At 38.1% G+C, this 25,099-nt stretch overlaps 1 protein-coding gene across 5 annotated transcripts in view; it reads left to right on the top strand.

Annotated features, from left to right (window-relative positions):
- The window catches only part of CACNA2D1 (calcium voltage-gated channel auxiliary subunit alpha2delta 1), a 461,217-nt gene that overhangs the window by 11,258 nt on the left and 424,860 nt on the right, over positions 1-25,099 (top strand). The window contains exon 1 of one of the 5 annotated variants that reach the window (XM_053672794.1): positions 18,189-18,332. The exons of the other annotated variants lie outside the window; for them this stretch is intronic. The gene's annotated coding sequence lies outside the window, so the exon portion shown is untranslated. Of the gene's footprint in view, positions 1-18,188; positions 18,333-25,099 lie in introns of those variants that run through there. 5 annotated transcript variants of the gene reach the window in all.

Here is a 25,099-nt window from a genome sequence, read left to right as displayed (position 1 = left end):
GCAAAATTTGATGTCAAGCAGCTCAATTCTAGAGTCCTACACTTGCTGAATTTTGCTGCTACTCTGTGGCAGGAGCTGTGACACATTAGTATCTGTTATCTTACTGGTTCAGCTGTGGCTGGCTGACCATCCCAGCCATGAGGTCCAGGGCAAAAGGAGTCAATGTAAAGTAGAGCTGAACCAACTCTAAGTCTAGATTTCTCCATCTGCCAAACAAGGATAATATTCAGTTAATCCAGAATTCCAGTGTTATACTGTGAGGGTTCAATGAGAGGATGCATGCAGAATTTTGAATGACTGTTTAATGGTTTTATTATTAAGCCATTAATTTATTTATTAATGACTTTATTATTGGCTTTATTATTTGTACCATGTGTGATTTTTTTCTGCCTTTGAGAAATAACAAAGTTGATGAAACAACAAAGTGATTAGATTATTATCATAGTATATCATTTGGGCCATGAGAAAAACCTGAAATAAAGGGGGAAATGAATGCTAATCAGGCCTTAAAAGTGCCTCTTTCTAAAGCTTGTATCACCTTTAATCATAAAGAGGGATGCAGTGAACTTGAGTGAGTGAAGTGTTTTGTCTCCAGGTTTGGGACACAGCCTGTACTCGAAAAGAGACCATGAAGCAGAACCGTGAAGTTTTTGATATATTTTATATTGACATTTCAGCCAACACCCGTTATATAACTGTGCCACAGGAAGTTTTATTTACTTTTAAAAGTCATAACTTTGCCATTGACAACCTCTCATTGTCAAGCAACAATGTGAGTTTTCTGCTTCAAGTCAGAATATTTGAAAGTTAATAAAGTGATCTGCCCATGATGTTTAGAGAAATGATTCCAGACAGCTTTCTAAATTGGGTGAACGCAGAAGAGTAAAATTAAGACCAGTCGCATCTTCAGCAACCAACACAGAAGTCAGTAAAAATCTGCCCAGAGCATCCTGAAAAAGGCTAGTTTTCATTTCCTCATCCAACTGATGATTAGTCACACTCATTTAACCCCGCCCTCCACTTTCCAATATAAACAGAGGTCAGCCTTTTACACACACTCTTCTCTTTTGGGTAGAAAAAAAAAACCACTTAACGTCTGCTGCACATTTTTAATCGATCTGTGGACATAAGAGAGATTTTGATGAAACTAGACATCAATACCATGACTAATGAGTACAACTTGGTGATAACCATTGAAGCAGCATGGTTTTCAAGTGCCAGAAACCTGCCTTTTTGACACTTGCTACAGCAAAGAATGGGTAAAATTCTTACTTAGGATGTTTGTCACCGTAAAAAATATCAGCCCTTCCTTTCCATGACATGCTATTAGCATTGACTTAAATTTGCATCTGTGAAAATGTTAAGGGGGACAAACTGAGGAGCCATGCAAAGCCTCAGGAGGACGGATACAGTGGGCATTATGCACATCGCTCTGAATTAGACATTTAAGCTTGGCTGTTTTGCAAAACATCTGAATTTCCTGTCAATGTAAATGTAGAAATCAGAATTAATTGTCCTGAGGTAAAATTTTATCATGCATGTGTAACTCAGCTCCCAGGAGATTGATACGTATCATGTCAAGGTCTGCCAATGAGTAATTGTTTAAAATTTATATCAATACTCAATGGTAATAAACAAACATAGGGGAAAGGTAACGCATCACAGGGCCAACCATGCATGATAATGAGGCGAGGTCCATTTGTCTCTGTAAGTTATGGGATGTGACATGACCTGCCTGTGCCGTGTGGGAAAGCCAGCTGAGTCCCTGGGTGTAAATGACCGTGACAGGGGTGGTTCGAGGCTTGCAAGCCTTGGATTTGATTCTACCCCTGCTGGATTTTCACACAAGTGAAGTAGGATCGGCTCCTGGGATTCTGTTCTAATAACATGCATGCAGTTCTGAAACCTGCGGTCTGCAGACTGCTTAGGTCTCTTTTTGTATTCCTTTTTTGTGTCCTCCCCACAACGACCCTAACTGCAGGATAACACATAAAATATATGTGTGCACTATATACTGTTTATATATTATATAACATAGCACATTGCATGTTAGTATATGTGAACACACTTTATATGAAATGAAAATATTACAAAACACTAGTGAAATAGCACACAGAGTCAGATGTGTTATATGTATGTAGGACACATTTAGAAGACATTATAAAACTGAAAATGCTTTTTAGAATCCAGAAGAGCTGTCTTACATATAAAAGAGTGCTAATTTTATTAGGAGTGACTGCACCATTAAAATCTTTGGGATAGGATATCTACTTGCTAATTATAATTTTAATATTTTTGCCCACTTTGAGGCTTGTGATCACTCTCTTTCACATCTTTCAAACCCTGCGGTGATTCAGTGTTGCTGCACTTGCCCCCCAGAGTTGCTACCGAGTGTGTTGATAGACAGCCAGCAAACCCAGAAACGTGCTACTCTGTCCTGGAAGTTCCAGGGGCTCAGCGTAGGCAAGTCTGGAATGGTGGGGGAAGTCCTTGAATTCTAGAAAGTGATCACCGTGATTTGGCAGCAGTCTTTCTAATTGGGTTTTCCCAGCTGAACCACAGAATGCAGATAATGATTTGAGTGACTATTTTAGCTCTCTCAAAAATGGTTCACGATGAGCACCATAGAGGAACATCGGATTCTTAAAAATGGATGCTTTTGAACATTAGGGCTAAATTCTCTTATGGAACTTGCCTGGTTGGTTAAAGTATGGGTTGAAAACGCAGTGTTACACGTTATTAGCTGGGTAATTTGAGCAAGTGTTCCACGGATAAACCCACATAAGGTTTTTTCGAGAATTAAGAATGTTAATTCATGTAAAGCACTGGCACATAGGAAGCACTGAGCAAATGCAGGGTCGGGCACAAATAATGCCTCGTTTTTACTACAGAATCTTTTGTTACAAAATCATAAGCATGTACTTCTGTAACATAGCATTATCACACTCAAGCATATCACATGACATTTAGGGGAAATGTTCAAATTAAAACTATGAATTATTGCACTCGTATTATTACCCTACCAACCACCCTCAAGCAGGCGTTTCTTCTGCTGGGCCTTGTGTAATTTGAGTGGAAGCAGGAGAATTTAGTGGAGTCAGGTGATCTGAGTTCCTGTTTGTCTCTGCCCCTAACTAGACAGGGAAACAGCCCTTGAGGGAGAATTTCCTGGCTTTAGCACCTCATAGCATCTAATTGCTCAGCACCCAACTATTTCCTAACAACATAGTCTTCAGTGTCCCATACATGCCACTCACAGGCCCCTTGAGTGTGCACTAGGTCTTTCTTGACGTGCTCCTTCTCTCTCATGTATGATTTCACTTTCCATGGTTGCAAAGATCTGAGGTCAGCTGCAGTCCAGAAGGATACGATGGAAAATTTCAGGAGTAAAGAATTCATCACTTTTCAATTGAGTGCCTTTCTGAGCAGTGGGATGAAATCCCACACTGTTCCACTCTGTCCCACCCAGGATTTGAATCACTCCTTTGTCCAGCATATCCACTTTGTACGGCCAGGTAAATATGGTATTTTGAGAGAGACCACATTCATGCACCGTATTTTTGGACCGTAAGATGCACCTAGGTTTTAGAGGAGGAAAATAGGGAAAAAATTGAAGCAAAAAATGGGGTAAAATATTTAATTACATACATAACATAATATTTCACCAATGTAAATGTAAACAGAACTCCATAGCAACATTAACAACCATTATTTCTTCCAAATTTGAGAGGGGGCGCATCTTATAGTCCGAAAAATATGTAACTTTTATCACAGTGCACTGAATATTCTTATAATTTGTCTATTTCATTATTGTTGATCTCTTTCTGTGCCTAGTTTGTGTTAGACTTTTTCATAGGAATGCATGTATAGGGAAAACAGCATATTCAGAATTTGGTACTCTGTGTGGTTGCAGGTGTCCACTGGGGGTCTCTGAACGTACCCTTCATGGGAAGAAGAGACTACAGCGCTTGAGTTCCCCCCGTGCCTGTGGGAATGCTTTTGAAAAGCTCTAATTCTGGCCTCAAATTTTAGTTTCCTTTCTCACGATATTTTTGAAATAACCTCATTATATTTCTGAAAAATGGTGACGTTTGATGTTTTTCTCTCTTTTAACACTCTGCGCTACCCCCAAATTGCATGAGAGCGTAGTATGGTCCCAGGCTTCTTTCCTTACCTGGTCGAAGGATATACATGTATGAAGAAATATATAATGCAGCGAGTGACCTTACATTCTTGTGTGCTGAGAAATAATGTTAGTGGCCCATTGTCACCTGATGATTTCAGTTCTGTCAGAGAGCCCCTAGATGTTCTTTTTGATGATATATTTCTATCAGCTGATGCAAACTATAAACATGGCAACTTTAAAACGACCTCAGCAATACCTGTGATACTTGTGTAACCTAGAGTGGTGCTTTCTTTTTTTGAAGAGGAGCAACAAACATCATAACAGGATGAATGAATGAATATTACGGAGTTTTTAAGAAAAGAGTATACATTAAACTGTTTAAAATATCAGTTCCACTTTTTCAAGAAGAACTTATGTTAGAACTCATCATGCATCTTGAAGTTTTGAAATGTGTGCAGAATTACATAAAGTGTGACCTCTCCTTGTGCCCAGTTGATTGGCTTTTCTCCTAGTGTAATGTTGTGGTTAAATGAGAGTAGTTAGGAAAACTGTTTAGTCCTTAACCTTTATGCAAAAAAAAAAAAAAAAAGATGAGGTTAATGAGATTACACAAAAGAGATCAAAGACTAACCACTAATTTAAAGAACAGTGATTGAGCCCTGGCTGGTGCAGCTCAGTGTATAGAGCACTGGCCTGCAGACCAAAAGGTCACCAGTTTGGTTCCCAGTCAGGGCACATTCTTGGGTTGAGGGCCAGGTCCCTGGATGGAGGTGTGAGAAAAGCAACCAACTGACATATCTCTCATACACAGATGTTTCTCTCCCTTTCTTTCTTCCTCCCTTTCTCTCTCTAAAATAAATGAATAAAAGAGAGAGAGAGAGAGGGGAAAAAGTCCATATTTTATAGAGGATTATGTAGGAGTGAAATGACTTGGGATTTTCTTAAAATGCTTGAAAAAAAGAGCGAAAGAGGGAAGGAAGGGGGGTGGGTGAGAGAACAAAGGGAAAAAGAAAAAATAAAGTATGGAATGATAAAAAATAAATAAAATCTTTAATAAAATAAAGTACAGTGAATGAAACAAACTAGACAGAATTTTCATAAAGACCTTTTTTCTGAAGATTGATAGAATGAGTCACTTGTTTAGAATTCAGTGATCTAGACTCATTTACTTATTTCAGTTTAGTATTTTCTCTGCTGTGTAATATACTTCTACAAACTTGGAGTTTAAGACAAATGTACATTCGCTTTCTCACAGTTTCCATGGTGAGGAGTCTAGCCAATGGCTTTGCTGGGTCTTTTGCTCAGGGTCTCAAGGGCTTCACTAAAGTGGTTCACTGGCCCGCCTTCCTTTCTGGGGCTACTTTCTGTTCTTTCAAGCTTATGTGGTTGTTGACGCTTCCTTGAGGTTGTAGGAATACCTCCACCCTGCTTCCTTTTATTCTCAGCTGCCAGAGCTCACTTGAATTTCCTTTCCACAAGCCCTCTCAAAGGTCCTCTCACGTGGCAGCTTACTGCTTTCTGAAAGGCCAGCAGGAAAATCTCTCTTCGCTCTCTCTTTTAAGGACTTTCAACTAATTAAGTAGCCCATCCACAATAATTTTTCTTTTGATGAATTCAGAATCAAATAATTTGGGATTTCCTGTCTATAGAATCCCTTCACCCTTGACCATAAAACATAACCCCGTCATGGAAGTGACTTCCCTTTATAATCACAGGCCACACCGCCCCCACTCCAGGAAGTGGGTGGCATCTGGGAGCCATCCGAACAGTTCTTACTGCCACAGGTTGTATTATTAGCCATCATAAAGACACCGAAAATTAGAAAATGAATGGGAATACTCATTTGTTTTCCACTTTACATGTTCACAAACTGACAATTTTCAGAAGCAGTCAGGTGCCACCGCTATTTTTTTTCCTCCAGGGCAATTCTGCTTTGCTAATACATTGGTGCTGATCCATCCTGTAAGGAAGGTAAATTCCAGTAGCTCATTAACAACTCATTACTAGTGTTAGCTGAACTTTTCACCCTCGACAGAGAAAAAAAATATGTGCTGTGGTTTAAGTCCATTTACACTATTATTGCCAACAATGTGTAGAAAAATTATAAGACTGTTCTTCTGAAATGTAAAGGATTAAGTTATTTCTAAATTAAGGTTTATTTTTATGAAGTCTTAGCTCTCTCCTGAAATTATGTGCCTCTCCCTGCCTGTGTAAACGAGGTGATTTTTCTAAAATCCTAACCTGCATTTTTTAAAAAGCATATATATGTATGGAGTGGTAACCTTTCTAACTAGTGCCCCAAGCATAAAATATTCATGCAGAAATGTTCATATAACTTAAAGCATCATATAGGATTTATCCTCTTCAATATATAGATTTAGGAGATTAGCTACAGCTTCTGCTTTTCAAAGAAGAGATCACCCTAAAAATGCCTCTTCAGAATTACCTAAGTAGTGAGTGTTCAGTAAATTTAGCTTTGAAAGAAGGGCCCTTCCTATTGTTCATCCAGGTACTCTCTGCATACCTAGTCATTTGGTTTGAAAGTGCCACTGATTCTCTGATTTGTTCAGGATTTGTCTTGTTATACCACGAACACTAATTAATTTGCTCATACCTGGAGATTCTGGTCAGAATAATTGTCTAATTCAGTGTTTTTTTACACTAGTTGCCCTAAAGGAATAGAGTTTATTTTTGTAAATTTTGTATTCATTGCCAATGTATATTTTTTATAGAACACAATGAAAATCAGTTAATGGAAAAGTGGAATTTGAAAAGATACACTTGCTTTATAATGATTAGATTTGGTAGTTATAGCAGTACTTTTTCAAACGTTTATGAAAGTGTGGAAACACTCTCCATTTCCAAACTCCTTCTTCAGCTGGATCTGCAGAGCACAGCCTGAGTAACCCTAGTTTCCATGGTGTGCCTACTTGAGGTAACCAAACTACTGTTTTCCATTTGAAAATGGCATTAAAATACTAAAGTGGAAGATTTTCATATTTTAAAAATGAGTCTTTAAAGATGATATACCTGCTTCACTGCTTATCTTTGGTTTAGGCTGCTGGATAGCAAGGACCTTTTCCCTCAAAGTAATCATCATGTTTTGGTTTGAAAGGAGCTGCCTATTTCAGATTGTTACACGTTGTGGTTTCCGACTAGAATTTTATGTTATTTACAAGCCAGTTTGACTTTTATTGTATTTCCTTGTAGACATTTTCTATTTCCAATGCATCTAAATGCTTGCTGTAAGTGGAACAAACATCTTGGTACTGCAGCGAAGGGAAGGGCTGCCATACCTGAGGCGTGCTGCATTTTTTTACACTTTGTGTTGTAAAAACACTACCTGTGAGAAGTGTACTTGGCCGGTGAGACTGAGGCTGTATAAAGAAAATCTCCATTGGCATCTCAGATCTGGGGATGTCTGCCAAAGCATAAAAGTGTAACATTCTCACTGTACTAAAACACATCCAAAATCACACAATATGGTTCTTGCACAAGGCAATTAAAATTTTGTTAGAGTGGACTCGTGTCAACATAGTAAGCACTGAGGATTGCAAACTTTTCTCCTTAGGTATCTGTGCTCGTTGTAACTGAAATGTATGAAAAAAGAACTTACAACATTTTGACAGCCTATTTCTCTTGGTTTCTCCTGGTTTGACTGGAGATTTTTCTGACGGTGGTGCCAAAGATGTTCTCAAATTGCATGTAGGGTTTTTACCTAATGAAACTGAGGCATGTTAAGTTCTGGCAAAAGGCGGGTGCCACAAAGTTACCAGCACTTTATTTTCTGCCTTCCCCTGCAGTCTCTTCTGAGTTATATGTCACTACACACTTACTCCTGAACAGTTTTCTCAAGGATTTTTTTATAGAGTTTTCCAGACAATTGAGATCAACTAGTTTCCTAAGAATATCAGAATTTATGTGTTTTAAGAATCTCTTGAAGGGTTCTTTTCTGTTCTTTAGTGGGCCACTTAAAACTAATCGAATTAGGCTAGATCTTTTTACAAAGATGCTACATCTCCCAGCTAACAGGATGTCAGGGCAAGAACAAGGCCAAGTTGACAGTGTTGACAAAGTCTTGCTAAGCTGGCCTTCCAGGTGATTTTTCAGGATTAGCTCACAAAAAATACTTGATCAATAAATTCCCTTGTAACATAACTTCATGGATTTTACATAGTGAAAATCGTAACTGTTTCTGTATAGTTTAAAAATCCTCTTCACAAAAGAGAATGTGCGTTTTAAAACATTACAACGGCCATGATTCTGAGAAACCTGCTGAAATCTTACCAGTGGAAATTGTATAACACCTCAGTAACCATTATGTTATAGTTAATTATTGCAATAAAATATTAATTACTATTACATTATATGTGCATATTTAAAACATCTTGGCAAGATGGCCCTTATACATGAATATTTTAATTAAATATATTTCAATTTGGCCAAAAATATGGCTGAGAATTTAAAGCAGATGTCAGCAGCTTTCCTTAGGGGTTGGTTAAGTCTTTTTATTCGAGCTACATGGGGCAATAGGAAGGCAAAATATGTTTAAAAGGAAATATATGGATGAGGCAACCAAAACTTTTGCTGCATCGTGGAATTTTTATGAGGCCAGGGTGTTGATTCCAAATTATCTATTAAATTATTGTGTTGACCTTAGATGATCCTGAAATGAAAGTCTTTGTGTTGCTCGCCTCCATGACCATTCTCACTTTGAATTACTTTGTGAATTAAGGCACATGTGTGCATAAGTGATCTGATTATTTCTGGGCCGGTCCTGGCTCTGGGTGAGCGCCTGGGAGGTGATGTGGGAGGCCGCCCCCAACTGTGCTGAACTGTGGCTTTGTGCCTATCTGCTTCTCTTCCCCACTGTTTCTTTACTCCTTTCCTAGTGGGGCACGTGTCCACCACCTCTCCCTTTGGGACCAAATATCTGCTATTATCTCCCATCCAGCACCTTTTAAAAAAATTCAAAGGAACTCTTCTTTCCCATACCATCTAATAAACTGAATCTTTCTAGAGGTGTCATTTTTTTTAATATTAAATTTTATTTAGTTACTTTTCAAGTACATTTTTTTAAATCTATTTCTCCCATCCCACCAGCCCCCTGCCCGGTCTCCCCCCCCTCTCTCCCATTCCCCCCCCCCCCGGTCCTCATCTCTGTGTCTTTCATACTTGTTCCTCAAAATCCCTCCCCCTTTTTCCCCTTAAGTTCCCTTCCCTCTCCCCTCTGGTCGCTTTTAAAGGGAGTTAATCAGCACAGTTAAGTCCCTAATGCGTAGGCCATATAAACAGACCATATTTTTAAGGAGAGGACTTTTCTGCAGTTCTGTCCTGACTCATGATTGCAACTGTCAAACACCATGTCAGAAGAGGAATGTCTGGGCTCCGAAGTTTGCTCACCAGTGTCTGGGCATGTCATAGAAGAAGTTTTGAGAGGATGATTTCTTGGGGTTTTCTGCCTAGCTTCAGATACTACCCCTCAGAACATCAGACATTTATTCTAAAGAAGTGATCATTTTCAATAGATGTCATTGACGATAGCTATCAGCCACACCTGATAAAGTGATAATAAGCTAAGCATGGCGGGTAAAGAACTACTGTGGATATATGCAGTACTTTATAATAATAAAGCAAGAGTGCTATTTCATAAAACTGATGATGGGACAGCAGTATGGCAGATTAAGAGGCACAGACTGTTAGAATCAGGACAGCAATGTTTTGAAGGACATGCACTTGAAGAAGTGTAAGAGAAAAATTGAATTACGTACTTACAGAACTCATTCATACAACCAAAGGTAGAGGAAAGTGTGACCTGACATTTTTTTTTCTGCTCTGATTTTTCTACTTTATGTTGTTGTACATTAAAGACAGAAAATATGTTCCACATAAAACACAATACAAATTTATTAAAGGCAAGTACTCTGTAAAGTTGTTGTTTAAAGTAAAGAAACAAGACCTAAAAACACTTAAAGCAATTGTTCCATAAAATGTATCACAGAGAAGATATTTTAACATTTTTTTAAGAGACAGAATTGAATTGTCTCATTATATCCAGTTATTCAGTTAGGTACATTTCTGAAAGCTTTTCTCATGCTTTTATCTCACAATGAGAGTTGTTCTGGTTTTGCCCTTCATGATGCCGTAGGTTAAAAGCAGCATTTTATTTTATAAGGAAAAGAAAATCATGAGTTGGTAATGGGGTGAAAACTGGAAATTAAGAGGCTTTTGGAATCCTCCATTAATATTATATGCAATATAATTTGACTCATTTGTATTTCTTACCAACCCCTAGTCACTCCTAAATTCAGGTAGAGCATGATAAAGGCTAGACTATTTTATTTTAATTTTATTATATTTGATTGTATTTCATAATACTCTTATAGTATTTGGTAACAATTTATAATTTTAGAAAAATGAGAAAAACTTGACCAAAAATAACTATTGAAGTCTATTAGAATATACCAAGATGATATTACCACATTAGTGATCTTTACAGTCACTATTTTTTTTTACATAATTTAGGCTAGGTTTCTCAAGCTTGGAACTATTGACATTTTGGACATTACTGTGATTTGTAATGGAAGCATATCCTATGCATTATAGGATGTTTAGTAGCATCCTGGGTCTCTGCCCTGGTCATTCCCTGTAGCAACCTCTCCCCAAGTCAAGACAATGAAAAATGTCTCCAGACACTGTCAAATGTCTGTTGTGGTGCAAAATTACCCCTGAATGAGAACCACAGATCTGAACGTAAACTGCACAATAAATTGGCCCATGATGTGTGTTTCTGTTGCCATTGGTGCCTGTATCTGGTTCGCTCCCCAAATACTTATGTGCTGTTTGCATTTTGCAAATGTTTTGTCACATCAATGAGTTGTATTCATTCATCCCTGATAATATGTATGCTATTAAAAAAGGTAAATTGGCTACTTCAAAATATTTTCTGAATTTACTCGTTAAATGTAGTGCTTGGTGAAGCGGGAAGTGTAATTATTTAATGTATTGTCAGAGGTACAAGGGTGAAATTCTTTTGTTCCTGGAGATCTGTGAATATCCTGAAGGAAAGTTTTGCAGTGAAACATGTCTTTAACAGAAGTATACCGGTGTCTGTTCTTTCCTGCTGAGTCTGGAGCGGAAATGAGACAGTCTATCCTGTCCTTGTGCACGTCGTGGAAAACGCTTTGTAGGTATCAGAAAAGCTGGACGGTTGCCAGGATGGCCTGTGGGCAAACCGTGATGAATACGGACACACGCTCTTGTTGGGGGTATTTGTTTCTTCTGGGGAAGCTGCACAGTAAATTAACAAAGATTTTTCTTGGCTAAAAGTGCTTAATTTTTTAAGAGGGAAATAATGAACAGAGACCGCCCTCCTCTTCACCACCCCCCAAACACAAGCATTATTGGAACAATCTCACTCTACTACTAAGCTTTATTTGAAGGCGGATTGTATAGTGTTCTGTCTTACGTAGAAATTTGAAATTTTATAGGGCTGGCCTGGACTGATCCCACACCAAAAATATCTTGATGAGCATGAAAAGAATACCAGGGCATTTTTGCTCATCTGCTTTTATTGTGAGTGGAGAAGAGCTACATGCTGGTTCTCTTTAAGGACAGTGCAGGGACGAGAGTGACAACACAAAGTGGTGGAGTGTAGAAAGATACTGGTGCGCACTTTCTACGTTTGTTAGGAGGTAATGCTGTTATTGCTGGAGGGAAAATGGAAATGTAGAATCTCAGCTTCAAGATAATCTTTTTCCTTTATTCAATCAAAGAGTAATTTCTCTGCCTTTTGTTTTCCTGTCTGCAAAGAAATAATACGATATTTTATCTCTTTAGTTGATTTGGCTTAAATAGCGCTCTTGATGTGTTTCATATCCATCCTCCTCTCACTGGCTTAGGAGAGCCTAGAAGGGTCCACTTTTATGTCTCCTTTTCACTCTGCCCTCTCTGAGATACCGCTCGAATACTACTGTTTTATTAACAGAACATAAATACATTACACTTGCACTCTGTGCAAAATCTAGTGCGCTCCCACACTTTTTCTCCCTCCTTTTAGGCATTCAATATTCATACCTCAGCATACTAATCCTTGCCTTTCCTTTTTTTCTACTAGAGACAAATATGGTCAAAAGTATCTTGTAATTACCAGCATTTTATTTGAACCCTGCTCTTCCTTTTGTTAACCCTCATGTCGGGTTTGATGTGGACCCTTTTTGTTTCTGCCTGTTATCCATCCTAATTGTTAATAATAACCTTTCATCCCTGGCTGGTATGGCTCAGTGGATTGAGGGCTGGCCTGCAAACTGAGAAGTCATCAGTTCAATTCCCAGTCCGGACACATGCCTGGGATGCAAGCCAGGTCCCCAGCTGGGGGTGTGCAAGAGGCAAGCGATCGATGTTTCTCTTGCACATTTATGTTTCTATTTCTTCTTCTCTTCCCCTCTCTCTAAAAATAAATAAATAAAATCTTAAAAAAATAATAACTCTTCACTCGCAATGGTGTACATGTTCAGGCAACACATTATATGTTTACCCTGTGCCCAGGCTATTTTATCAGTATGTCATACAGTTATGGTCATACAGTCATACATCATTAGAAAATTCAGATTCTGTATTTTTACTCTATATATGCACTATATAGGGGAAATATTTGAGTATTAACAAACTTCTATACATATGTCTGAATTGTAGATATGTTTAAAAATATGATTTAGAAACTTATTTTTAGCTTCTTCATATCCTGGATGTATTCTTTCCTTTAAGTACCTTAAGAAATGAGATATTTGCCCTGGTTGGTGTGGCTTTGTGGATTGAGCACTGGCCTGTGAACCAGGGAGTCACTGTTTTGATTCCCAGTCAGGGAACGTTCCTGGGTTGTGGACCAGGTCCCCACTTAGGGGAGCATAAGAGGCAACCACACATTGATGTTTCTCTCCCTCTCTTCCTCCTTTCCTTCTTCTTCTCTCTCTCTAAATAAATAAGATCTTTAAAAAAGAAATGAGATATTTGCTATATATTCCACAGTAGAGGTTTATAATTTTTACATAGTTGTGAATTACCAAGTTATGCAAACTATTAATATGAAGAGCAGTTCTACTTTATTCATTATCTAGGAGACTACTTATGAGTCCCTGCAAGGGACACTGCTATGGATTGACTTGTGTTTTTCCAAAATTTATCTGTTAAAGTTCTATCTCCCAGGAACTCAGATTGTGCCCTTATTTGCAACTAGGGTATCTGCAGAGATGATTAGTTAGGATTAGGTCAACCTGGAGTAAGGTGGGCTGTACTATAGTATGGCAAATATACATTCAAAAGGGAAAATTTGGGCCCAGACAGACACAGGGGGAGAATGTCATGTAAAGATTGGAGTTGCTGCCACAAGTCGAGGAACTACCAGAAGCAAGGGGAGAGGCCTGGAACAGATCCTTCTCTAACACCTTCAGAAGGAGCATGGCCTTACTGACTCCCTGATCATGGTTTTCTAGCCCCCAGCACCATGAGACAATATGTTTCTGGTACTTTGTTACAGCAACTGCAGTACACTAATACATACTTCATCCTTCTGTCCGTTGGTCATGACATCACATTCAGTCAGTTAAGTCCTGTGGACCATAATATTGTCATCATATACAATAATTATTACAATGGTTTCACTTTCAATGAGACGTCATTAAAAATAATTCCTTTAGAACATTTAGTTATGAATGCTTTGTATATTAATACTTCCCAAAATGTGCAATGTGGGTTGTTTTTTAGGTCTTACAGGCAAAACTTGCCAGGTAATTTCTTGCCGGCCCCAGACTTGATGTCTAGGGAGTTTTTCCAGCATTCTCCTACAAAGGGAGACTTGCATCTGATGTTTTATCCCGTACTCCTTCTCTGGCACAGCATTGATGGGTTTGCTCCAGATTTGGAAATTGTGTGGTGGGTGAATAGCACGATTCTTGCCAGACAGACTTCCCAAGAAATAAAGAGAATGCTTAGGCTTTTAAAGATTTATTTATTGAACAAAAGGAGGCTAATTTGGAAAGTTTTTATTTTCTTCTTCTAAAATAATGTACTGCGGTAATAGTCCTTTCACTTTGGGACCTTTTAAATTTGAATAGTATGAGTTTGTTAACATGTACATTTTTAGAATGCTAATGATGTGATTATAAGTACAAATGTGTGGCTATAAGCAGTGCATGAAGTGCCCAGTTTCACAGAGGTGCACATTCCTAGGGTGTGTAGTCTTATAGAATCAGAGGTCAGGCTTACTCTGAGCTATTAGTGCTAGAACTAGGTCCACTTTCTTAAAGAAAACATTTTTGTAATAAACATTCTGGACACACACACCTCCCTAGAATGGATCAAAAACACTCGCAGGCCGAATCAATACTGTGTATATTCTCTTTCAGGAGTTGACACCCTTTTCACCCGGTCCTTTCTGGATTAGAATGCTTGATGCGTGCCTTTAATGCTCATTGCTACTCTTGCTTCTCACATGTTAATATTCAATATTTAATTTTCTGGACTTATATTTAGTAGTTCTTTACACTATGTTTCCTTCTTTGATACTTCATTTAGCAAGATCTGTAATGTGTATAGCTCACTTGTGACTTTGGCTTTTGTGCTAGACGTGGGTCCATGGGTACAATGCTTGTTGTCTCAGTATCCTTTCCCTCATCACTACATTGCATTCAAAGCTCTATCTTACCAAGCTCCCTGTGCTGCGACATTCACATGAAGCGATGCATATGTGAATACTTTGAAACTCCAAAGTATTCAGAATACAATATTGACGTGATATTAGGCAATTCCTTTTGCTCACTAAGCCACCGTGTTGGATTTGTATAACATTAACTTCCCATCAAGGTTGGTGGTCAGCCTTTTCTTCGGGACTTTGCTTTTGTTGAGCTCATGTTGTATTTGAAATGCAGGTTAGATACCATCTGATGTAGACAGCAGCATTTGTATGCTGTGACTATGAAGTGGTGACTGGGTTAAAATTACATCTTGATTTATTATCCTACTATTTCATTGAGTAGAATACTGATGGATGGATTAAAGTAAGTTATAAATGTTATTCACGATAATGTGTTCTCATTAATAAAGTAATTCAATGTATAGTCGCATTATATGTATGTGCATCTATATGTATATATGTATGTGTAATATATGTATACACATACATATATACACACTCATTAATCAAATTAATAAAATAATGTAATAAACATTGCCAACCGTGGCCCAGGCAGTGTGTTAGTCCCTGAAAAAATGGAATCAATAGAACAAGATTGTACCTCAGATATTTTATGGAATAGCTATAACAATATTTAACATTTAAGCATTTACATGTCCTATCTTGAAGCTTTATTTTATTTTTATTCTTTTTTCTAAAATATTTTGGGTTTATAGATGTTATGATTATAAATATGAATTTAAAAAAACTCAATAAGTTTTTCCAGAAATGGTACGTAATAGAATAAGCTCTATTTATTTTTCTAAAGAACTGTGGGGCCTTTGAGCCAAGCCCATCAGCCATTGTCCTGGAGCTCCTCAGGGAGACGTTGGTCAAACGAATGGGACACATGCATCTGGGCAGAGATGGAGAGACTGCCCAGGCCAGAAAATGCAGACACATTGCTCCTTTGGCTGAGAAATCAGGGCATGAGTAGAAATAAACTTGCTGATGACCCGTTTTCCTTTAGGTAAATGTTAGATGTTTTTGAAGGAAAATTAATGAGCCCATACAAAGTTCCTTTTGCACAGATATAAAACTGGCTCCTTATCCAAAATATAGACCATAAAGAGTGGCTAAGAAATGTCAAATATCTCAGAAATACTAATGTAGTCTTTGAAAATCTGTTTAGTTTGTGTCACAGGTACAAATAGATATGTAGACTAATTCAAATAACATTTCTTTCATTTTTAAGGTAAAATGATTATTGTTAAAATAATTTAACAAATGAAATACCTCACCTTTAGCAAACTGTTAATACTTCTTTAAATGACTTATAAGCATTTTAGACCATCATCTTCTCTTTATTCTACATCTCTGGAGCAACTTGGGAAATGCTTAGTTAATTCTGAGTTTAACAAAATGTTTTGATAAAGGGGAATGGACAATTTTTCTCTAAATAGACTTTGAATTTCAAGCATTCTTTTAAACATAGGTTTCTGCCTAATTTTTTCCACTTATATTAAGAATTGATATTTTCAGGTCTGAAGCATAAAGCAAGAAACAGTTTAATATATATTTCAAAAATAAAACTACTACTTACCAGATTAACAACTGATTTTTATCTTTGAGAACCAAACAGCCAGAGGGAATAGTGTGTTGTTATAGGCACGGAGAGCTTCACACACAAATACAAACACATAATTGGCACTCTGAACAGTCTCTGGGAAGAGTGGTCAAGAACCCAGAGGACAGACAAGGCCATTTTAATTTTTTTTATCAAAGTTTCCTTTTTAACATTATTTCTCATGTAATCTTCTCATGGGCAGCAACTTTATTATATTGTTGAGATTTACTTCCTGAACTAATGGTTCAACTTACCAAGTTTATGATGGTGCGAAAGCCATACCCAAACCTTTCTTCATATTTTGAATTTTGACCTCCCAGGCTAGTGATCTGTGGTAAGATGCTGTCTCGTGATGCTGGGCCATGGCAGCGAGCACAGTTCCCTGTGAGCCACCCAGTCGTGTGGGTAATGGACAGAGACTCCAGTGTCCTATGTTGTCAGTGTTTCCTGGGTGTCGTGTTTTGTGTTTTCACATTCCATCATGTCTATAACAGCTCATCTCTGTATCCTGCTTCCAGCGAGAAGAGGAAGGCGATTATAATGGGCTGTGTGTGCGCATGTGCATTGTAGTTTTAGTTTCTACTTGGGGTAAGGAATTTAACATCTTGAGGCACTTTCAAGTTATATGAAATAATATTGACATTTTATCAAATTTAGACATAGGTTGTGAGAAATTACTAAAATGCAAATGTTCCTCTAATTGAGGTTTACTGCTACAGAAAAACATCCCCAAGGTATTCCCCACCCCTATTAGCTCATCTGCTCTATATGCCAGAAAAATGGGCAAAGGGTCCATGTACCTGTATAGAAAAGAAGCTTTAAGAGTGTGATTCTTGGATGTGAATATTATGAGCCTGTTAGCTAATGTCTACAGCAGTTTAAATAACATTGCTTCTTGAGTTTTGGGCCATCTGCTACTTAATAATAATTTGTTGTCATCAATAAACATAATTGAGTGCTAGGTGTCAATAGTATGCTGTTGTTTTATTTATGTTACCGTATTTAATTCTGACATCGATCTTTGAAAACAGTGACAGAATTTCTTTTCTATTTTATAAATGAAGTAGAAGAAGGTGAGGCCCTGAGCAGTTGAAAAACCTGATGGGCCGACAGAGATGTTGGTAGTGCAACAGACATACAGCTCTGATCTGTCTGATTCCAAACTTGCTCTCAGCCCCAAAATCGTGTTGTCCTCACACGCAGAACTGCTCAGGTGCCAAGCATTTAAAATAAGGATGACCTTATTTGGGTCATTAAAGATGTTCTTAGGGAATCTATAGCTTTTCTTTATCTAGCAAGTAATTTTTAAATTTTTAAATTTAAACTACCATTTCTCCAGATATATCAATGACTTTAAACTCTTGCTTCTTAATAAAAGTCCCCAAAATAGACTAAGTATTAATAGAATAAACATTTTCCCCATAATAATACATATGAAAGCAATCTTCAAAGACGCAAATGAGTGTCAAAGAACCTGCTTTTAGAATGTAATCCTATGAGTAGTCTTGAGAGGTTAAAAAAAGATTCTTTGTGATCATGAATTTGAAACAGCTGGGATGAATTGTCTTGATCAACACAACTGAGGATCATTTCTGACAGTGAGGGGTATATAGAACGTTGAAAGACTCATTGCTTGGTACTGAGGTCACCTGCTTCGTAACGGATTAAAATAGAAGAGAACAAGTGTTAGGAATTCACTCTGCCTTCTCAATGCTTTTGTAGCTTTATTTTTAGAGCTCCGCTAGCAGCAGTCGAGAGTATTGTTTGCCCTTAAGCGCCTGCTCAGTCAGTCGCACCCTGTCTCTTGCAGTCTCTGCCTCCTTTGACAGGTGTGAGGGACTTCCTAAGTGTCTGGCGTCAGCTGCCCCAGATATAGCTTGCATCTTCAGCCCACTGAGGTCATAAGAGAGGTAATTTTTCTACTGCTTCTTAACAAGTATTAGTTTTTTCTCGAGGCTAAGCCAATCAAAATGAAAGGGTGTTGGATAGAGAGTGGTGCAGGAGTGCTAAAAAATTTAATATAGAATGGATTAAACTGCTGTGATGGATGGATTCATAAGGGAAGGATGAAAAGGAATATTTCAGTAGCTCCCTTACAAAACCTAAGCTATGGTAAATGTCCCAAACCTCACAAACATACCATTTTTGGGGGTGGATAAAGGCAGAACACATTTTTTTGTTGCTAAAAGTGTGCATGTGTATATGTTTCTGAAGAAATCAGAGGAACTATTAGATATTTGTCCTTAGTATGCTGTTTACTCAAGACAAAGCAAGTGTAGCAATTTAAAAGGTATTGGTAAGAGTCAGAATTTCAAATACTTAAATATTTAAAACTCAGGGAACAACATTGAGCAGAAGCGGTTTTAGACACTGACTTCCTCCAGAACTGTCAGCAGTTCATGTCGCTCTTTGGAATTATGGGAGAGACAGAGGGGTTATAGCACAGACACAGATTTGAATCTCCTAGGACATTTTCAAAAAGTGCAAGTGCTTAGGTTCTACCCTAGAGACTTTGATAATTGGCTTGGCATTGGTATTTAGAAAAGAAGTCTCCCTAGGAGATTTTACTGTGTAGCCATTGTAGAGAACCATTGACTTAGAAAACTCAACTGGATAGCTGTGCATTCAGATTATAGATATCTAATTATATTTGGGTTGCATGTCCTGCAGAATATAACATATTTTAAGACATACTGGCATTAAAAATAGGCTTTTATTTCCTGATAATCTGTGCATAAGTGTCAATCAGTTATTTGTTGAGTACATACCATGTAGAAGACACTGATAGAGCGTCTAAGGAATCCAGCATTTTATTTCTTCTTAAAGCATTTAGAATCTGGGGAATAATAGATATGTCTTAAGAAGTAATTAATGTCCTAAAGTTAAAGTTATATTGAATTCAGGGACAGTCACAATTCAGGGCACCTGTGGTCACGAAGAATTCACAGAAGGTTTGCAATCCTTCCCATCACAGCTTTTCTTTTAAAGCTTTAAAAACTTTAGTCTCTGAAGTTTGTTGGTTGCTTTAAAGGGCTGAGATTGGGTTCTACCTCAGACCCGTCTGGTCTTTTCCCTGTAGGTAAATTTTCCTCATTGAGTCACATTGTCTCGGGACCATCCTTAATTGGCTCACAACCCCTTGTGTTTACAGCTGCTTGGAATTTGAATATGGTGTTTATCTAAAATGGTAGCTTTTGACTGGCCTTACAGAATGAACAGTTTCGGTGGAAGCGGAATAGGTTGAACTGGCCATGCTGCAGATTAGCAGGGGACCATGTTAAACAAAGGTAAGGAGTATACAACCTGATTGATAAGGGATGTTACTGCAGTAGCAACAGTTCATCTTCCATGTGCCCCATCTGTTAAGTGCATTTTTATTATTATCTTATGATTACAACTTTTGCCAGGGGTTCATTCTTTTATTTAGTAAAAACAGAGGTTCAAAGAGTTTATACTATCACATCATTAGGAAGTCATCCAGTCAAGTTTCAAACGCAGTCCAGGAGCCATTCTGATATCAAAGGTATCATTCAGCTGTGTTGCCTTGCATATAGGAATAGTGGGAAGAGACCAAAGGAAGACAGAGGAGGAGGGTGGCTTGTGGAATGCCCTGAATACCAGTCCAAAGGATGGATTTCGAGCTGGTGGAAGCGGGGAGCCATTGAAGATTTTTGAAGGGAGAATATATTTCAGTTATTTTAGAAGGCATATCAGGCAGGGATGTATGAGTTATATCAATTCAATAAAAATGCCTACTTATTTATAAACTATTTATTGAACATGTGTTGTGTTCCACACAGTATCTAGTCCCTGTGAGTAGAATTGCATTACTGAGTACTTTTAATCGAGAAGCCTCTTTGTGGAATATGCCGGTCTACACACTTGGGAGATGAGAGCAGTGAGACACAGCATCACACCCTCTACGTATCTTGTTATTGAATCGACTTCGCATAATTGGGTCCTTCTTGGTGTTTTTTTTAAATGAACTCACCAAGTTTTTTTTTTCGGTGTTCTTTTTCTTTCTTTTTATTAAATTTATTGGGGCGACACTGGTCAATAGGGTTATGTCAGTTTCAGGTGTACATTTTCTTGATCAGTATATTGCATTGTGTGCCCAACACCTAAAGTTAAATCATCTTCCATCACTGTATGTTTGGCCCTCTTTACTGCCCCCGCCCCTTCCCTCTGGTAACCTTCTTGGTGTTTTTGTACAGCCAAGTATAACACGACGGATTCCAGGGAAGAGAGCTACCCAGGGATCGTCAATGCTTTTGTAGTGGTTCATCCAGATGGTTCTAACTCAAGGGCTTGAAGAAATGGAAGGGAGAGATGAAAAGAAAAAAAGAATAGGAAGAGTGTCTGTGGTTTTTGAAACTTTATGTTTTGTTTCACACAATCTTCTGTCACCATGATTTAATACGTAGCATGCAGTGACATCCAGATATTATTAATTTTTACTTTAAGTGTAGAAATAAATTTCTCATTGTATATAACATTCTCCTTATGAAATCTTTGATATGTAGGATACTACAACAGGTTATGATAAGTGGGATTATATGAAGCAAGAGAAAAACATTTATTAAGTTATATAATGTTATTTTTATTTGTGGCAAAGATCTATTGATCTGCTAAATATGACCAGCATTTTTTTCTGAATTGTTATTCTTGATTGCTGACATTCTTTGAAGAAAAAACTATGGACCATTAAGTGTCAATGTTATGGCCAGAGCACAGAGCAATGCTGACCGCATGAGGTGTTATTCCCTGGTTCTGGGCTTTCTTGGTGCCAGGCTCTGACCTTGGACGTCTGACTGAGAAGGGGGCTGGGAAGTTGTTTCCAAGGTGCCCTTAATCCCTGTGAGTACCAAGCATTATCTATAGTCCACACGTATAAACTATCTTATTCATAAGAATTATTGCTGTTTTTCAACTGTGTGTCATTGCCATTGTTATTAATCAATTATATTTGGTCATGTGCAGTTCATTTATATTTTGTTAAAAGGAATCCCTATTCACAATTTTAGCAGACATTGCTCTTAGTCATTTTTATGGCCAATGTGCAGATAATCAAGAAAAAATTATTAAAAAGTGTCAGTAAATTATGAAAGCATCAGTAATCTTCCAATAGTTGGGGGATACATAAAATGCATTTTATAGAGATACAGAAATATGAGTTATTTTGTGTATGCTTATTCTACTTATCTAGTGATATAAAAAACTCAAACCCAAGTATAGCTAGTCAAATATGGATGTCAAATCCATCTCCCATTGCCCATTTGAATTTCAGATATATGTTACGTGGTTCTAGCAAAGTAAGCTCACACGCCCAGTGTGTGTGCTGTCTTGTGGTAATACTGCTGAAGGTGGTAGGCAGGGCCCTCTGAAAATACTTGAGCAAAGAGTTGAAGACAACTGTCAGGCAGCTGTTAAGCTGGAATTCAGTCTGCGCCGATTGCGTTCTTCAAGTGCACAGAAGACCTCTACCATGAACAGATCTGCCTTATTGGCATCTTTATATTATTTTTACAGGGGTAGTAAATAGAATATTTGAACATTGAGCTTAGTTTTTATATGAGTTATGTGGACTTATTGCTTGAAATTACTTAAACATAACTGTTAATTTATTATAGTTATTGAATCTCTATTTCTGAAACTGATTTTCTGGATAAAGTTGACAAAGTGGAAAGTCTAAAACTAATAAAGTAGTGAGACAAAAAAACCGAAGTAGTGTAGATAAGGATTTACAGAAAAAAACAGTGGCAAAGCGAGCACTACGGCTGTGATTTCTGAGTAAGGTCTTCTCCAAAATGAGAATTAAAACACACAAATAACAACACACAACTTTATTTTTTTAGCAGTTTTAGGTTCTCAGTAGAACTGCGAGGAAGGCAGTACCAGAGATTCCCCATTTAGACCCTTCCCCCAACATGCACAGCTCAGCATAGCCTCCCCCCATTATCAACGTCCTTTTTCTTTTACATACAACACAAGCACCCCAGCTATAAACCCCAAAGTGGAAAGAATTGAGGACGTGACCCTCTTTGATGGTTGGTAGTGGAAGGTCTTCCAACAAACACCATTTAAAATATAATCTCTACACTCGAAAGGTAGCTCAGAATATACAGGCCGGATAATTTGCACTATTATAATACATAAGCACATACTGAGCCATGTTCCTTAAAATCCCCTTCTGAATTCCACAGACTGTTGGGACTGGCCACACAGCTACGGTGCGAATTCCTAGACTTTGTCTTTTGCTTTCCTCCTGATCATCTCCTATAGTTTTTGAGTCTTTTTTTTTTTTTTTTGGTGGAGGCCAGAGTGTTGCAAAGCCTTTACTTAGAAATAATTTTCCCAGCTTTAGAAATGTGACTCTGCTTGCATAAATTTAACTTATTTTACATCTTAGTTTGTACATTGAATTTAAAACTTAATTTTATGTATTTTAGATCATTCTTCTGAATTTTAATATACACATTAATAATACATTTAAAAAGAAATGCATTGTCTGTTATTTTCATGTTATAATTATCTTCTTGAGACATACATTATCACTTTTAAATTGAGAACACTTTTCACTCAGCCTTGAAGATACTGCTTGTTCAGAACCCCCCTAAGAAAACACTGATATGAAATGGCTAATCACATAATTTTAAAAATGGCAAAGAGAAGATCAATATTTTTGCTAACCCGCCCATTTTACCTCAACAAAAGTTATTACAATCCCAGTAGTATTTTATTTAACCAGTTTTGGAACACTGTCACTCAGTGAGAGTAATTCTCAAAATCAGCTAACTCAGGAGAGGAAAGTATCTTGGATGCTTTGGACTTTTCTATTTAAGTCTCCACTCACTGCCCCAAGTAAATACAGATTTAGCACTTGAGCGACAGCACCAAGTGCTGAAACCTAATTCTGAAATCTCAGTGCTCTGACGGGCCCTGTTTGGCAAGTCACTGCTCCCTCTGGACTTCACTGGTCCGGCAAATATCTTTTCTGCTGATCGCAGAGGGAAACTCGAGAAGAGTAGGGCACAGTCTCTTGGTTTTCTTTTCTGCTTGTGTGAAATTGGTAGTCCTGACTGAGGGCGCGAAGTAGTGAGTCAGTACTCAAAGTTATCTAACGATGCTGAATGTGAACTCAGGAGTTGGGCTTTAAATAAATGTTCTATAATCTGTGTAAAAGCAAGTATGCAAGACACAGAACTAAATTTATTCCCATATAATTAAAGTTCATTTTAAATTTGAGCCATCTTGAAGAATGACAGTAGGAAACTTAAACTAGTTACTTACAAGGAACAGTAAATTTAAGGATTCTTCACTCACCCATTTGAACCAGGGTGGGGAGCAGTTAAGACCTAAGGAGGGCCTCAGTGGTTTCTGGGCTTTAGGAGGGAAGAGTTCATCCAGTCCTCTTTGAATGAGGCTAATCTGCTTTGACCTTTGTCCCTCCTGCAGATCCTTAGATGTGCGTGTCCCTGCGCATGCCACTCTGCGTCCTTCTCATTGCAACCATGAAGTTCCTTTAGGTCACAGGCCTCTGTCAGCCACTTCCATGTCTCTCCTCTGGCCAGAGTCTCAGGAACTTATTGAGAACTTCCATCCAAGAATTTGACTCTGGTGTGTACTTTTGGCGACCTTTGGCTGCTAACTCAGCGTAGGGATTGGAAGTGGAGGGGGCTCGGAGAAAGGGGGAGAAAAAGTATCTTCTCACCTAACGTCACTAAATTTTATCTCTCACACTTACCAAAGCTGTTCAGTACTTACATTGTTCATGTATTTTCTCATATAGCTTGTCTAGTTCCCTTGTCACTACATCTGGCAAGGGAGTGTGGCTGGATTTGGCCAAGACTGGAAACTCAAACAATCTTTAAAAGTCTGCAAAAATCTAAGAAAAATACTTTTTGATATGAACTTTAAAAAAATCATTCTTTTTCAAGGTTATGGAATAGTAAACCTCTGTCAGCCTTGGAGGGAGTTGAGGCGGACAGTGGGATTGCTTTCCCAACAGTAATTTTGGTTTTCCACCCTCTGTGTAGCATCCATACAGTTTAGGGGGACCCTGATTCCATGCTAATCAGTACAGTCTCATCCCTCTTGATGGGGGTGGGATGATGTCTACATTGGATTAGAATGATGCCTAGGACTGCTTGCAGTGTGTAAGGAAGAGAATATTTCTTTGGGATTTTGTGGGGTACGTGTCCTGTGTACATAAAATTGGCTGCCCTGGGTAGAACCGCGATATGGTGGATACAGGTAGAAGGCACTGTGAAAATAGAAGGCACTGTGAAAACAGTGCCAGGGAAAGAGAACCGGAGTCCTGAGTAAACCACTGTTGGAGTCCATATAAGTTTTAGAGATTTTAATAAGTCGGTCAAAAATAATTCCAGTAAATGCGTAAGCAGTTTGAGTTTTCTGTCCTGTGCTACCTAAAACATTCTAGTGCGAAGGGACATATTTTCATGATTCTTCACGCAGTCAGAGTCTGGTCATTGTGCCGGTACCTTGACATTGGAGCACTTCCCATCCCCACCCTGTCTTAGCCCGAACTTCTCTTCCTTTTCCTTGGCTGAGGGTGTCACCCTCTGAGTAGTTCTGCAGGAAATTTGGAATCACTTCAACATCTCCCTTTTTTATGCTCCTTTGTCTCCCTCCACCCAGAATCAGTCGACTACCATGT

This window comes from Artibeus jamaicensis, unplaced genomic scaffold (assembly GCF_021234435.1).
Source record: "Artibeus jamaicensis isolate MK-2021 breed Jamaican fruit bat unplaced genomic scaffold, CSHL_Jam_final contig_787, whole genome shotgun sequence".
Classification (NCBI taxonomy): domain Eukaryota; kingdom Metazoa; phylum Chordata; class Mammalia; order Chiroptera; family Phyllostomidae; genus Artibeus; species Artibeus jamaicensis.
The sequence above is the reverse complement of the archived record's forward strand: the minus strand, read 5'-3'. Positions and strand labels throughout refer to the sequence as shown.